Source organism: Macrotis lagotis, chromosome 2 (assembly GCF_037893015.1).
Source record: "Macrotis lagotis isolate mMagLag1 chromosome 2, bilby.v1.9.chrom.fasta, whole genome shotgun sequence".
NCBI lineage: Eukaryota > Metazoa > Chordata > Mammalia > Peramelemorphia > Peramelidae > Macrotis > Macrotis lagotis.
This window is the reverse complement of record NC_133659.1, coordinates 166,546,545-166,550,630: the sequence shown is the minus strand read 5'-3', so window position 1 is coordinate 166,550,630 and position 4,086 is coordinate 166,546,545. Positions and strand designations below refer to the sequence as shown.

General features: G+C 39.2%; 1 pseudogene; it reads right to left on the bottom strand.

The window, feature by feature from the left end:
* Positions 1-608: 608 nt before the first annotated feature.
* On the bottom strand, positions 609-1,615 carry LOC141511270 (protein DBF4 homolog A-like; annotated as a pseudogene).
* Positions 1,616-4,086: the final 2,471 nt, after the last annotated feature.

The following is a 4,086-nucleotide window of genomic DNA, read 5'->3' as shown; positions in this document are numbered from 1 at the left end:
GGCCATATGCCTTACAGCCTGCAATGCTTAACAATCGCTTGGTCATAGTCTAAGAGAAACTGAACAAGTTCCTGAAGGTGGGGGTAGGGATAGGGAGGTCAGCTCTGCAGATCATTGTGACATGCTCACTACGGATTCTGGGAAAGTGATGACCCAGAAGTCTAATTTTCAAAAGGGACCACCCTGGGAGTGAGGAATACAGTGCATTTTCCAAGGAGAGATGATCAACCCAAAGATGATGATCCAGAAAGCCAATATCCACCCCCAAGGGTGGCTACCTGGCCCTAGGGTGGTCACAAGGTGAAGGTAAAATCAAAATCTGTCACAGATGCACGATGAAGAGGTCCAAGTAAACAAACACATGAAAAGTAGGATCACTGGTACATTTTCTTTTTTTTTATACAAAAGTTATGGTTTTTATGGAATGTCGCATGGGAACCAGAGCTGCTGAACCAAACCTGACAGTTGGTTATGGCTCTAAAATTTCTTGGTTCAATTTTTCTGTCTATACTTAGAAAAACCGAAAATTCACATGGAAATACATTCATTTATCTAACAGCAAGTTCTTAAGATGCTCATATTTCTATGTTTGTGAAATCTGTCATGCTCAAGGAGAATTTCATTTGCCCAAAGATAAAGAGAAGCCTACAGCCTGGAGCGCCTCATACTTCTGGGAGCAGCACTCGCAGTAGCCCTTCTTCTTGTTCTCTTTGAGTCAGGGTTGCACCAGAGGGCTGCGCCCTTCTTCCCCTTCACCACCTGTTCTGTTCCTTTGTTTAGTTTGTGTTTGTTTCTGCAGACCAGATGTTTTATCCAAGTCAAAAGGACTGCAGGGCTTAGGAACGGAATAGTTTATAAGAGGTATATTGGACAACTGAAGGTAAAATGGTCTGTAATGATGGCTTGAATCTTCCACCTTTACAAATAGCTTTTTGAGCCTTCCTGTTTTTGTTTTTTGAATATCCAATCGTTTCCCCCAACGTCTTTTAGGGATGTGCCCGAATTCTTGATCAGATACAATTCTTTTTTCTTTTGTTCAGTATAGTATTTAATATCATCAATATGAAGAATTTTCACTCCCCAGGATAAAGCATTTGAAAGGATACTATTTGAAGGGATGAATTCATGTTCCTTGATAGCTTTTTCAACTAATAATTTTCCTCTGCTCATACATCCTGGATCTGGAGTCTTAAATGAACTTCCATCACAGCTAAGATGAGGTGAAGAATTTCCTCCGGTATATGCTGATTCTGGACTTGGGACAGGAGAAATACACCTCAGTGTCTGAGCATATTTTGCTTCCTTTTTATTTGAAATTAGATAACATATCTTTGCTGAGAAATTCTTCAACTCTCCCTCCTAGTTCCTTGAGGTCCTTTTCCAGTCTTTCAGAGATCACAATAGATGGCAAATCAAGATAAAAGACTTTTCCCCAGAGTGGCTTATATTTAGACTTTTCTGATTTGTCATCATTTTTCACAGTTTTCAAAGATGGTCTATTTTTCTCATTTTTTATTTGGATACCATCTGCGGGGTGATGGCCTCTGCTGCGGATCCTCATGGTGCCGGCTTTCATGGTCGCCGCCTCGCGGCCCACATGCTGGGGCCGGCCTCCGCGGGCTGCCGCCGGGACTGGGAGGGAGCGGGCCGGGCGGCCGCCGGAGCTGCCGGGGCAGGCTCGGGGTGGGGGGCCACTGGTACATATTCTACAGAAATGGATTCACAAATGCACTGTTAGTGCCCCACACTGTAATGGGGCTGTTGAGTATGGTTTCAAAGATCCTGGCTGGCTTCTGACTGAATGCCTGCCCCTGGGCAGGAGAAAGTGGGAGTCCTAGCACATAAAGGGTCAGATACCTTTCCCCACCACCTAGATTTTCTCTTCCAGAGGAGAGTTGAGCCCAATTGCTCTGGGCCCTGGAGTTAAAGGGATGCCTGGGGAAGAAGGTGTGTACTTTGTTTTTGAAGACCATGACATCAGGGAGGTGATGCTATGACTTGCAAGTGTTTGGGATTTAAGTGAAGGGGGCTGTGCAAAATCACCAACCTCACTTTCTCCTCCAGAGTTATCTGGGTCTAGTGGCATTGCTTGCACTATAAATATATATATGTATATATATATATATATATATATATATATATATATATATATATACTTGTTGAAACTAAGCTCCTTACAAATAGGTCTTATTGCATTCTTTTTTCTTTTTTCCTCAGCTCCTTGCACCTAATAGGTATCTAATAAATTCTTGTTGATTGATTGCTAACAAATGTAAATTATGACTGTTATTGAAGATGAAGCATAGGATGGGAAAGATCGCCCTCTTGTGATCACTGGTGACAATGAGGAGGAAGGGGGGAAAAGGAATGCACCTAAAAGTTGTTTGTCCTTCATTCTTGAAGAAGAGCACGACATCAGGGAGGTAATGATGCCATGAGATGCAAGTGAATGGAAGAAACAATCTGTAAGTTTGATCACAGAAAATTCACACTGTAAGAGACCTTAGAGATCATCAAGTAGAATCCTTTTATTTTATAGATGAGTTAACTCACACTGCTGAAGTGTGAAAGACCAGACTCAAAGCCACTAAGTTTCAGTGGGTGGAAATTATACAGAATACTCAATTTGGCTGAGAAAATATGACTTCAGTTTCCTGCTCTTCCATTTTTACTGTGGAGTCACTTATCCTATCATATTTTAATCTGTAAAAATGAAGATTGGGAAGAAAGCCTCAAAGGTCCCTTATAATCTTAAAGTATCATATTTAGTCATTTCAGTCATGACTGACTTTCTATGACCCCATCTGGGATTTTCTTGGAAAAGATACCAGAGTGGTTTGCCATTTCCTTCTCCAGCTAATTTTAAAAATGAGGAAACTGAGGCAAACAGATTTAAGAAACCTGCCTACAATCACAGTTAGAATCTGAGGTTGGATTTGAACTCAAAAAAGATGAACCTTCCTAACTTGAGACTTGATACTCTATCCACTGTGACACCTCACTATCCAAAAGAAGCATATTAAGGCAGAGCTTAAGGAAAAGTTTCTTAATGGCAATTCTTTCCAGTTTCCCTTTATGTGTGGTTTTTCTGCATTAGAATGTAATCTCCTCCAGGGGGGTGACCGAAAAAGTTATATGTGACATAATAGAATATTATTGTACTGTAAGAAAGGATGAAGAGGATGATTTCAGAGAAAACTGGGAAGATCTGTATGAGGTGAGACACAGCAAAGTGAACAGAACAAGAACAACAATTTTACAGTTTTCAAAGACAAACAGCTTTGGAAGATGGGAGAACTCTGATCAACCCAAGGACAACCATGATTCCAAAAGACTCATCTTAAGAGAAATGATTATTTCCTTCTTATATTAGTGGACAATTTTTAAATTTGGACCAACTTCCTCATTCAGAAATCAGCCCCTGTAGGTTATTCAGGTAGCCTTTGAAGTGTACAGCTGATAATGAGAAGGAAAACTCAATTCTATTCAAAAGGTAAAGAAATTTTAGTTAGGTGAATTGATGAATTCTGACCCATTGTATATTAACTCAGACAGGAGAAAGAAATGACAAACCACTCCAGTATCTTTCCTAAGAAAACCCCAAAATGGTATCAAAGAGAATCCAAAGTGTCTAAAAAAATTGAACAAGAATAAAATGTAGAGATTTATTTTGCTTGACTACACATTTTTATTATAGGACCTTTGTGAGGGTGGGAGAAAAGATGGGAAGGAAAGAAGATGGATTTTTCTCCAATAAAAAATAAAATATAATTTTAAAAATTTTTAAAGAAAATTTCTAAAAGAATGCAAACTCTTTGAGGGCAAGGACTATATTGCTTTTATTTATACTAGTACTTACAAAGTAAGTAAGCACTTAACAGGTGCTATATCTATCTATTAAAATTGTTCAACAAAAGAAATGGGCCATCTTGAAAAAACAATAAATTTTTGTCACTGTCTCCAAAAGAAGACTCGATCACAGCCCTATTGCCTTGCAAAAAAAAAAAAAATTCACAAAAAGAGACTTGGTAAACGTATCCAAGATATTGTAGAAAGAACTACTTCTCAGTTATGTTGCACTAGATT